This window comes from Molothrus aeneus, chromosome 12 (assembly GCF_037042795.1).
Source record: "Molothrus aeneus isolate 106 chromosome 12, BPBGC_Maene_1.0, whole genome shotgun sequence".
NCBI lineage: Eukaryota > Metazoa > Chordata > Aves > Passeriformes > Icteridae > Molothrus > Molothrus aeneus.
Window position 1 is genome coordinate 9,485,411 of NC_089657.1, and position 12,837 is coordinate 9,498,247.

The 12,837-nt window shown below is 46.3% G+C and overlaps 1 protein-coding gene across 1 annotated transcript in view; it reads right to left on the reverse strand.

The window, feature by feature from the left end:
* Positions 1-12,837, reverse strand: part of PLXNB1 (plexin B1) — a 77,237-nt gene that overhangs the window by 46,444 nt on the left and 17,956 nt on the right. The window contains exon 2 of the mRNA XM_066558398.1: positions 8,894-9,165. The gene's annotated coding sequence lies outside the window, so the exon portion shown is untranslated. The remainder of the gene's footprint in view (positions 1-8,893; positions 9,166-12,837) is intronic.

The window sequence follows — 12,837 nt, forward strand, 5'->3', positions numbered from 1 at the left end:
GCAAATACAGCCTGTGGGGTAATTAGGAAAGAAAACACGTATCCCCATTATGCTGTCAAATGCTGAAGGCAGTTCTGATTCCCACATCTGAAAAAGGAGACAATAACAAAAGGGACAACAAAGATGACCAAAAGCATGGAGCAGCTTCCATATAAGGAGTGACTGAGCAGAGCAGGACTTTGGACAGACAAAGAAACAACCAGGGGGAAGATAAGGAAAAGTCAAGAGGTCTGAAACATGACAGTGTCAAGATGAAAAACATGGAGTTACGGATGGAGTTACATGGTTATACTGCCATATTTTACAATGCAGAAATAAGAGAACACTCACCAAAGTTACAGACAACTTTCCTAAGTCAGCTCAGGGACATCGTCACTGGATGTAGAATATTTCAAATAACATTTAAAATGCATAATTAAGCTGTAGTGCTCACTGCTGTAGGATGTCATGGAGACCAGAAACATAAACAAGTGAGAAGAGAGATTATACAAATTAATGGAGAATAGATATAGTCAAGATCAGATGATGAGATACAACTCCTCATGCCAAGCAGGGCCCTAAACTGATGATGGTCATAAGCTGGGAGGCAAATCGGGGTGAGGAAAAATTGAAAAAAAACAAACCCTAAAACAAACCCACCACATTATACATGCCCTGTTTCTTACAATCCTCATTAAGCATCTGCCTCTGGATCTTGTCAAAGGCAGGACACTGAGCTACACAGAGCTTTGCAATTTGTCCCAGGATGATATTCTATTTAAACTTCTATTTTATGGTACATTTATAGACTTTATTTATTTTTAAATATTAAGAATGTACTCCAGCCCTGCCTAATCACATATTTAGAAGGCTGAAAGCCTAACCCCCCTGGCTGTTTCTGAAGGCAGTACCTCTCATGTTAACATTCAGATACCATCTAACTGAATCCTGACAGCGCAACACAAAAGTTAATGCACACCATGGGAAAGCAAACCCAGGGCCTGAGCCACAAAGCACAGAAGTGGCAGATCCAAGTTAAGTGCACCCACAATCCCTCTTTTGGGAACAGCTCTTCCTTGTCTGCCAGAATTTGATGGAAACTTCTCACTCAGAGGGAACACAGCAGATCCGTGTGTGCCGTCGGAACAGCCAAGCCTTGGGCAGAACCACGACTGCTAAAAGTAGGTCAGGACCATCTGTTCTAAGCAGGGAGAAAGGAAAGCTGGAGCACACCAGACTGTTTGGCCAGGTATTACAGAAAACCTTCATCTGGGATTTCATCACTACTTCAAACAGATGTGATTCATATTTTACCGGCCTCCACCTCAAACAAGGCACACCTTCCCGACCACACTGCCCTCCCTGTCATTAGGGGCACCTCTCCCAGCCTCAGCCAGGATCCTCCTGTTCTCAACTTTGGCTCCACCAGCTACAAAAGCCAGAATCCTGCTCTGCCATAGCTGTTTTGTGCCAATTTCTATAAAGCAGAAATGTCCAGCTGCTTCATCCCGAAACAGCCAGGACAGCACACGATCTCCACATAATCTCTTCTGCCTTAGAGTCTATTTTCCTTGGCAGGATGCCCTGCAGAAGGGAGAGAGAAAATCTCTGCAACCAGCACATGCTTCCCAGAGGACAGGACCATGACCCCTAACCAAGCTCTCACAGAGGCAAAGGCCACACCCCCAAGGCAAGTTCTTTTGGTTCCAACCTGGCCTTGGAGTAACCCGGCAAGAGAGGAGAGAAACTTCAAACATCCTCTGAAACTCCTGCGAAAAAGCATCAGTCCTACACTTTCATTCCAAGAGGAAACCCCATGGTTTCCATGCCAGCATCAGCCCTGCAGGTTTGCACAGTGGAAGGGAGAACAGAGGCTGACCACAGAAGGAGTTCATGCCAGCAGTGGTACAGACCACAGGCAGACACACAAGGACCACATCCCAAGCTCCACCATCCAGGTGTCAAGATGCAAATGAGAAATGTTAAGCACTGTATGTAGCCTGTCTTGAATAAATCATTTTGCTCGGAAGACATTGAGCAGAGCAGGGTGCTCTGTTAAAAAAATTTTCTTGACACCTTTAAGTCTCAGATTTAGTTCCACAACAGATCAATAAAGAACTAATGTGCCCTGGGTGGACAGGAAGAATTCTTGGTGTTTTCCTTCATTTCAAATAAAATTCACTTTTCTGCCTTCCCCTAACCTTCTGGAGAACCATACATCCTGACAGCAATTTGACAGTCTTCCCCTTTCACTCCAAGAGTGTCAGCAGTTCTGGCTGTAGCCATGAATACAGGCAGTAACATGCAAATACATTTAATGCAATGCAGCCACATGAGTAGTACCTATCCCCTCCCACCCATAAGAGACAGCAGAATAAACAGAACTCCACATCACTACCACAATCTGCTTGTGGTTTGCCTTCAAACCAAGATGAGGTATATTCTACCTTGCATTACTCAAGTTATGTTAAAGCATTATCAGAAATGATGCTTTGATCAATTATCTGCCATGAATTAATGCCTCAGCCTGCAAGGTTCTCAGTCATCAGCTGTGAACTACCAGGCTCAATAGTCTGGCAATTAGGTTACACAGGTCTGTTAGATAATGATCCAAACTGAGGTGACCAGACATTTTCTTCCACCTCAGGAAGCCAATGCCAAGGCTTTCATAAAGCCAGTAACACATAACAACACACCATGCTGTTCAAAAAGCCTGGGGACCTTCCCAAGCTTGGGAAGCTTCACACCTACATAACACATCTAAGGAACATCAGCTCTCACCACACAAGAGCAGAAGCCTGAACAGGTTGAGTGCAGACCTGAGGGCCAGGATCAACTTCACCCCAGTCTCAACAACTCTGAACAAAGACTGTCCCATGCAGGCTGGATATTCAGTGCTTTCAAATGGAGTCCAACATGGAATGGTGGCCCAGGAACCATCCATGAAGGGCATTCAAGGTGCACATGGTTGAGAAGTCACAGGCTGGCAGCAGCCATGCAGCCTTATCCTTCTGTACAATCACAGCCCTCCATGCCACACACTGCCCACGCTTGGAAGTTCTTGTTTCAAAGATAAAATTCAGAGCACCAGACCGCATATAGAGAGGGGTGAGAGAACTATTGCTGGGCACAGGCCATCAGGCAATACTCTCCCTTCATACCACAGTGGGTCCACAGCCTGGAGGAGTGAAAATAAGCAACAGGAAAACTAAGTGGCAAAGGAAGCAGAAGCTGGGACCCTGCAAGATTTGGTACTTGGAGGAATAAACCATGTAGAGCAAGAGTTCTCCAGTTATTTTGTTAACATGCAGATATCTAGTCATGTCTTATCCAGAACAAGGGATTGTATAACAAGAAAAAATTCCCAATAAGAAATTTTATACCTTCAAGTGGCTTTACCAACATGAGTTTCTGTTCACTCAGATTAAGGAGATCCTATTTTTTTCTGGCAAAATATTTGAGCTCCTGGTTCAGGGCTGAGAAAACCTCTTTGGTGCTGTCCTAGAGGCACAAAGGTTCAGAACCAGCTACCTGCTCATGAGAGCCATGAATTTTAAAGACTTTTTGTTTGCGACTGTTCTTCATCTGGTTTGCTACCCTCCCACCTGCTCAGTCTGACAGCCACTGGCTGAGCAGGACTGACTGGCTCATCCTTTCCCCTTTCAGAGAAGCCCAGACCTTCACCCTAGGGCTGCAGAGATGCACTAAACAGGTCTGCAGTGCCAATCTGAAATGCAAACTGCCATGAGCAGGAATTTCAGCCAGTATAACTGGCTGACTGTTGGCATTTCAAGACCATGCTGCCTGCCAGGGTCACCCCTGGGCAAAAAAGTGCCCAGGAGACAGGAAAACCAGATTTACAGTAGTTTGTTAGGAACAGCACCGAGTTCTACAGCTGAGTGGCTGCTCCTCTGCTAGAAGGAACAGCTAGACAGAACAGAGAGGAAGGAAACAAGGGAGAAGTATGCACATCTGTGCTAGAAGGATAAACCATAGCCTGTAGTCATCACAGTTCTGTTTGCAGACTGTCCCAGGTCCAGGCAGCCCTCCTCTGTCCTTTTAAGCTGTGTACTCCACACACATGGCAGGGACTGTGCCTTCCTCTGGGAAAGGAAACAGTTTACTCTGCCACACATAGATAACTAATCAAAACCCCACAAAAGCGTGGCTCAGACTTATACATGGACCAAACTGAATAATCAGCCATCCAATGTCAACCCTGGAGTCCATGGTGGGGCTGACACAAATTTAGCCTCATGAAAAAGTTTTAGTTTAAATCTTCTCAGGGCTTAGTAGGAAATACACTTGTTAAAATCATGGATCAGCTAGGAATAGAAAAGATCATGCTGGCTAAAGATGGGTTCAAACTAAAACTAATCTGGACAGACTATCTGGGGAATGGCAGACAGGTCCAGCACACACAGGAGCAAGCTGAGAGAGAATCACTGCTTGAGCCAAGCTACTGATGAAAACAATAATTGAGAAACTGAGAACAAACCAGGAAAGATACTCCATGTAAGGGGTAACAACTGAGCACATTGCTACTCTGCAATGATGAGACTTAGGGGTTGGGATAGAAACTTCTTCCTACATTAGAGTTGACTAAATCAAGATAAAGGGGGAGCAATCAACAGGAAAGGAACTTCAGTTCCTTCCACCTGGATTCTCCCTCAGCCCCAGGTCTGTCTGTAATCTGAACACCCAACTTCTCAGCCACTCCATGGAGTAATGTTCACTACAGAACATGATACGCACACAAGACTGTTTCTGTATCCCTGGAGAGGGGCTGTAGTTTCCCAAAACACACCAACTCAGTTTTCAGTCATAAGAGCTGTCTCCAAGAATACACAGCACCGTAGTTCCGCTACCGGTCAGCTCTGCATAGCTGCTCCCCAGGGATCACAGCAGCAAAGTTAGTCAACAAAAAGTTTTAAACCCCCCACTCCCAAAACTCAAAACAGCAGAGATCATGTCTCTAGAGACAAAATAACAGATAGCCTGACGTTGTTCTCTTCCTTCTGAAATTAAAAGTTCAAAGGAACAACCAGGGCTGTTCTGTACTGTGCCCTCTGTACATTTGGGTAAGCATCTAAAACCAACTGCAAGAGCTGGCTTTCAAGGGTGAAGCATCTAGAAGTGAGCCCTGTTTGAGTTATTTTTAAATGTTTAGACAGGACTTAAAATAGGACCAGTGTTTTGAGTACTTCTGAAGAATATGAACCTCACGTAGGCCATGACATTTTTAGTTTGAAAAGGCTTTGGAACAGAGGTTTTACTGTTCATGCATCAACTTATCACCCATTTTAGTTCAAATTAACTTAGAGTCCATTACAAAGCAAGAAACACCCTTTCAAAGGAGGGAAATTAACACAAATAAGATGTAGGCTATCAGGAGTAAGGCAGTCTCTGTATGTCAATAAAACCTACCATCCCATAATAGCAGGAACAGTATTTGCCACAGAGAAAAGGGGAAAGTCTCTGCTTACAATATTCATTTTCACCACTTTTCCTACCTGTGTAGTTTCTAGACATACTCTCTGCCTCTCTTCAAGTTCAAGTCAACAGCCTGCAGACTCCAGCAGCCCAAGGCAGTGCCTTCAGCAAGCGAGAGGCTGTACATCACAGGCAGCACAGAACCAACCTAGAACACAAGCTGTGCCACTCTCCTTTTTCACAAGTTTTATTAGCATCCCCCTTCCCACCCCAGGCTGCACTTGTCTGGCTCTGGCCTGAAACATCAGACTGAAGCAAAACCACAGAAGCACTTCACCTCCCTGAATACTCTCCCAGGCTTCAACAATGAGCAGCTCAGGGACCTCCTGGGATAAAGGTGGCTTCTATGCATTCAGTAACCTTCAATAGCTCCCTCTTCTACAGACCTGCCCCTGGTCCTCACATACACAAAGATATTTGGCATTCACAACATCCTGTGGTAAGAAGCTTCCCAGGTTAACTGCACACATCAAGGACTAAGTTGTTACTTGTTTTAAGCTTACTTCATGCAACCTGTTCATACTTCTAATGTAAAAGGAAAAAAAAAGGCTGCTCCCCCTCTAAACTTTGCAGCTGACTCAGGAATTGATGATAACTGTCATTTATTGTTTTTCAGATGGAAGAATCCCAACTTATTCTGTTGTGCTTTGTATGGAAGGTAACACTCACCTCTGTTCACTATTGCTGCTGTTCCATTTCTAAAAACTGAAGATACCTCTATTAAGATGGCAATGGTTTTCCTAAAGCTGTAGAAAACTCAACTTCCATAAGAGCTGGAGGAACTAGTGTGATGGTTATCAAATACAGCAGGGATTCCCCACTTCTATAGTGAATTGCACATCTGGTAGCTCTCTGTTAAAATATTCAGCCTAACTCCTTAAACTGACTTTGTTCAAAAGTAAGTTTACTTTCAAGCCACAGCATTCAGCTGCACCCTTCATCCACCAGAACAGGGAGTATTTTTAAAAAAACTTTCTCTCCCTGTTAGTTCTTTGAAAATACAAATTATCTTTTGGTTGAATCAGCCTGCCCTGATGAAGGGTAGATCCCTCACAAGATCATGTGCCAGAGCTTTATTCTGTCATGCATTCTTCATGAACATTTAAATCCAGTAGTTTTTCCTCAAGTATGGGCACAGTGTTTATACATTTCCTGATGCTACACAGAACAGTATTCTTACCAGACCTTGTTCTCCTGCAGAGTCATATAAGAATATCTGGGTTTGGAGACTGTTTGTATCATAACTCCCAAAAATCCTGAGTGATTTCTTTCACAAATGCACTAATTGCTTCCCACATTGTTTATGAGATATAGAAGTTTGTTAATAATACATGCTTAGCTGACTAAGAAACCTAAACCTTCCTGTCAGGCTGAAATAACTTTCCTGGCTTTACTCTTTCCTTTGCCAGTTTTACTATTAAGAGTCAAATATGTGTTTTTTAAAATGCAGATATGTAGAAGTATAACTGGAATTAAAAGAGAGAAAGAAGGCCATTAAAACCCAACAGAACAATACATTACCTAGAGTTAAAATACTCGGTGCTAACAGCTTCTTGAAAATACAAACCTATCCCACAAGTTTTGAACCACACTCTAAGGGTTAGAAGGAACACCTCACCCCCCAAATTGCCCATAACTCATCCTGATAAAAACAAAGAACCCTTCTTCCAAGGTTCTATGAGCACCTGGGGTGTTTTCAGAGGCAAAGGTGAATGTTTCTCCTGAAGAATTCTTGCCTTGCACACAGCACCGCAGTTGTGTGTTTATTCTTAAAAACTGGTGGTTCACAGTAAATAGGGCAGAAAAGCAGTCCCTGAACTGCTTAAAAGGGAGGGGAGGGAGGAGGAGGGAACAAGTAACACTCTCCTAGGTAACACCAAGTCGCTACTCCGGCTGCACAGGAATGAAGCTGAGCGCGACTCAGATAATAACCGTAACTCACATTTCAGAAGTTAGTTTGTTCAGACATATCTTTCACACTTCAAGGTACTAAAAAGCATGTCCTCTAGTGCACTTCTGCTGGAGCACTTTTTCAATAGGATCTGGACAGAATCACCTCAGTATCTCAAAGAATACAACAACATGCAGTCCTCTGGCCTCCTTACAATCTTGTATTTTTTTATGTACCCTGAAAGCATGGATCCAGAACAGACTGGACTGAATTCAAGTCATCTCAAGTACTTACTCATTCCCTATTTCAAACTGCTTTGATTTAATGGTTTTACTGGAACCACCCAGAGCAATGCAAAGCTGAGGCAACCAGACTCTCCAATCTTTGTACATTTGTTACACGTATTCAGGATTTATTCTTGGATGCCTGGATTGAAAGAGATTTTCTGAAAACTTGCTCTTTATTATCTAAGAGTTCCATCCAGGTTTACTACCAAACTTTCAGGGTGCACCCCAGAGAGGTCTGGGCAGGGAGTTGCTGTCTCATTTTGTTCACTGTTTTTATTTCTGCTGATTTCATTTCTTCTGATGTTAGAGCTGCAAATCCAACAAGCAGACATCCTTCAGATGAAGGGCTCCCGTACTCCCAGTGCTCTAACATGATACTCATCTCTCCAGTGCAAAAGTCAGTGACTCATCTACATCAGCTCCTAGTATCCAGGTGCCAGGGTTTCACTTCCCAGACAGAGGTTCATGCAGATTTGCAGATCTTCAGCATCTCATTCAGTCTGGGATCTCTGGTGTACCACCCTACATTTGATATTCAAATTTCTGTATTCAAATTGCATGTATTCACCTACAGAGTGCTTCACCAGGCAAACTGACAGCAGAGTTGTAACTATCCTGTTTAATAGGAAGCAGCCTGAAAGAATTCTGTTTCAGGGAGAATTTCTTCAAGGGTCTATAGCTGTCAACACCACAAAGCTCAGCCAGCACAAAGCAGCTCATCACACTCCATGGTGATTGACAGACAGAGATGAACATCACTCCTGCTCCAGGAGTCTCTCTTCAGATTTGGCAACACTCACTGGCCCATTTCTACTTATAGATCACCATCAGAAACTCACAGTTTTGTTTTGGTTTTTTTGCTTTGTTTCTGTCTATAGGTTAAATTAACTGACTTCTAGAGAAAATTCAAAGTTTAAAGGTTAGTTTTTATATTTCAAGTGCAGCACCAGAGGTGCCAAGAAGACTTGCAAATGGTGTACAGTAGCCTGACTTTGGCAGCACTGCAACCCACAATTCCCAATCACTCTCTCAAGAAAGTTGGGGTGAAAAAGGAAAAAAATGACAAGCAAATAGGCAACCTCTGGAGTAAATACATGTGCTTACAGCAGAACTCTACAGAACTGAGCTTCTGTTGAAGAGATGTCCTTCATCCTTCACGGGATTTATGCAGGATTTCCCTGCATAAAGAGAATGCTCCCTTTGCAAAGGGAACAAGTGAACACTCCCACATACAGCCACTCACTCTTTCCAGTAGACCACGTGCCTGGAGAACTCGTCCAACTAATCACAGGTGGTACAGTTGGTCAGGTGGGTTCGTCACGCAGCAGCATCCAGAGGCTGCCCAGCATGACAGTGGCCACACACACAGAGATGATCAGGAACACGGAGGAGCCCAGCGGGCTGCAGCTGTCCATGGGCATCCCAGGGCGGACTCCCGGCACATTTTGCTTACCATCTGGACTCTTGGGAACGTTGAGACACCTTCATTTCTCTTATTGAGGAGTGTGCCTCAAGCTGGAAAAAACAACAGAGCATGAAATGCAAAGACTATTTTTCCAATAAATTAAATCTGTTGCACTTGACTCCTGCTGTGGTTCCCTTCCTCCGAGAAGGCATGGTCTGGCCAGCTGCACAAAGTCCAGGCAGCCCTGGGAAAACAATGGGATCTTTTTCTTGCCAGAACCAGCCTTCCTGCTCACCCTTCTAACCATGGCATGGAGGACACCCCCAGTGTGTGTCTGCAGAGGAGAGGAGTCTGTTGGCATAGCAACCGCACACGCTAACTCTCTGCTAATGAACAGGGATAAAATGTTTTGTTCTCATTAGGAAAAATACAGACACATTCCTGATTGGTGAGTAATGTCTCTGCCTCTGGGAGATTAGCTCAGAGCTGTGCAGCCTGAAACAGCCTCAATTCAGCCCACTGCAGTGCTTCCCTTGAACAGCCACTCTCCAAGGACCCCGCATCTCTCAAGGGAAAGCCCACAGAGCTTTCTGCAGCACTTTGCCTTTGGGCCTGAGACAGCTCAAGGCGAGAATAATGAGAAGAGGCTAGACAGGAGCAAACCGGAACAGGCACAATGGGAACACACCCCCTGTCCCTGCAGGGGAGCCAGCTCTCGCTGGTGCCTTGGCTGCACCTGGGTCCCAAGCTACCTCGCAGCCAGTGAGAGTTTCTCTTTGTGCATCCACTGCAGGTCTGCCTTGCACAGGGCTCAGATCCACCTGGGACCCCAGCTCCCACTCCAGCCACATTTCCCAGTGCTGGGTGAATAAATGGACAGAGCAAAGAGCTGCAGAACACTCACAGCAGAGCTCAGCAACCATTATTAGGTGCCTGGGTGCAGAAAAGACAACGAGGGCTCCAGCCTACCTGTTTTGGGATTTGGGCATTAACAATCAACAAGATCCACCACGAGTCTGGTATTTGCAGAATATTTGCACTCTGTTGTTTTACCACTAAGGTCTGTATCTGGGTGCTAACCCAAACTACCCAAAGCCTCTGCCCACACAGGCAATACTGCTTCCCAAACCCTCTCCCCTTCAGATCCTCCTGCCACAGGAGCCAGCACGGCAAGTGGGAGGATCAGAGTACTTCACTCTTTGCAAAGAAGATCTGGGGCAGATGCAAGGCCAAACACCCAATGCACAAGCAAAAATCCAGCCTCTAACCACAGTTTTGCCAGGCTTTTGGCATAAGCACAAACACAGCTGGTCTGGACAGCACAAACACAGCCCAGCAGAATCAAACTCTAAGCCCACAGCTCATCTCTCCTTTATGCTGCTACTGGGTCCCATTTGCTCACATCGGTTCACCTTGCCTTGAATTCAAAAGCTATTGATAATAGGGACTGCACACCTTAGACCTCAGAGGGGACTTCAGATTTCTAGGGGCTGAACAGGTACACAAACTCCCTTCTCCCTCTGGTGGGAGATAGGTGCTGGCTGGGTTTAGTACCTCACACAGATACACTCAGCTCCACAGCAAACTGGGATGAGGCAAGTCTCTCTTGCTCTCCCACACCCCTGCACTGCTGATGGAGAAAGAGTGGGACTTAGGCTCACAGGTAGCCGCAGCCGCACTCTGAGCATTCACTAACTCCCTCACCCAGCCTCTCAGACTTTCACTTGCCCTTTTCCTGCTCCTCAGGACTTCAAACACCTCAACTCAGCAGCTCAAAGTGATGCAGGAGAAGGTAGAGTCAGCATCGGGAAGAAAGGACTCCGTTCCTTTATGCCTTTGAGAAACGTGCCTGTGCAGCAGGGAACTGCTCTCCCTCAGCCACAACACCTGGGTGTTAACCCTGTACTGTGATCTGCGCACAGGACTGCTCGGGCTTCCTTTCTACTTTACACCCTTCCAGCTGAGAATTCTGTTATTCAGTCCCTATGCAGGCACTCTACTGCCTGCAAAGCCATCTCTCTTTGCCTAAAGGAGAGAAATAACCCCGGCTCTTGCCCAGCAGGGACAGACCCCGGCCTTGGCTGGCAGCCCCTGCCCAGCCTGCCGTGAAGCACACATCCCTCCCAGACCAACACAAGGCCAGAGGGGCCGGGGTGCTGTTTTCCAGCCTCCAGGCATTTTACTTGTTCCAGGCGATCCCTCCCCCAGCCCTCAGAAAGGAAAAGCCGTGGGAATGGAGCTCAACACCCCGAAGCAGGCTCACCCCCGGGCGATGAGGAGCTTAACTCTCTGCGCGCCGGCGGGCAGCCCTTCGCACAGGCTGGCAGGACCTCGGCACACGGGGACATCCCGGGAATGGCCCCGTCCTGCTCTCGGCACTGATACCACAGCCGCCAGTGCTGTGCCAGCAGGGAAGGGACAGACCTGCCACTTGTCCATCACAGTCCCTCTCACTTTCCCAGGACGCTCGTCATTGCTGCAGCTCTACTTTCCAGTGTTTCCATCCTCCACCAGCACACAGCCAGCAAGCCGCAAGAGGAAAGCCCTTTTTTCATCTTTCCACTGTCCCAGCAGGTCCCAGAGGCTGCCCACTTAACAAAAAGTTATCTTTACCATGTCACCAAGGCACTTTTCCTCCCTTCTGCCCCACACGCTGCGGTATAAAGCCGCCCTCATGGGCGCGGAGCCTGCGGTCAGCCATCAGCCAGCATGTCAGGAGTTAAGTCCGCATTTCCATTCTCCTGACCTGCACCAACGCTGGCTGAATATCGAGCTATTCTTTGCAGCTTGATAAAGCATGAGAAAGCTAAAGGCCTCACACACTCCTCTTTTCACAGCTTGGCCTGCTGCCCACAAGCTGTCACTCCCTGGCACCCAGGGCAAAGAGAGAGGGGAGGCCAAACTGCAGCCAGCTGCAATGAATCACTCGCTCCCCGTCCCTCCTCCCCAGGGAGCCCGGGTCCCTCCTTCCGGCAAGGGATAATGTCTGCCTGGCCTCCCTGCCTTCTTTCACAGAAAAAGCCATCCTGGGCCGGGGGGGGGCTCCTATTGCAAAAAGCTGCTGCCACAAAAAGGCGCAGAGCAGCTCCCAGCAAGACTGAAGAACAAGGATTTCTGCTCAGCAGCTGGATGGGAACGCACGGCTGCAAGTGTTCAGCACAAACACCACTTAAAAAAATGTGAAGTTGGTAATTTGTCTAAATTGCAGGAAATTCTGGAGGAAGGCTCAGACACAGAATCTGATTTGAAGGAGACTCTTTATGCCCCACTCATGCAATATTTATTTTGGGGACTGATTTCCATTAAGTCCCTTCCTGGCTGCCCTTTTCCTTCCCGCTATCCCCAGTGTGATAGATGAGCGATTTCTCACACCAGCCCAATTACCAGGTTTCAGCCAAGCTCTCTCAAGCACCACCACCATCCCCTCAAGTTTATTTTGATGCGTTCCATCACACAAACTGCTTCCACACATTACAGTTTGTTCTTCATTTTTAACACAAAACAGCAGAGGGAAATGTCCAGATCTCAGGGTCACTGGCATCCCAGACAAAAAGTGTAGCCAAGAAGGCACAGGAAGACCAAGGTCATCACATGCATTTCTTACACTATAGACCTACATTTGGAGAGCAGTGTTTTCAAAAGGTAAAGATGTTCAAGCCTTTGCAAGGTCAAGATGTCAGCTGTTTGCTTTCTGAGAAAGGGGATATTCTTCAGAAAAACACATGCAAACTCAACCCCTCTCCATCAGCCAAAGCATGAACTGAGCAGTGGCATGTGGATCC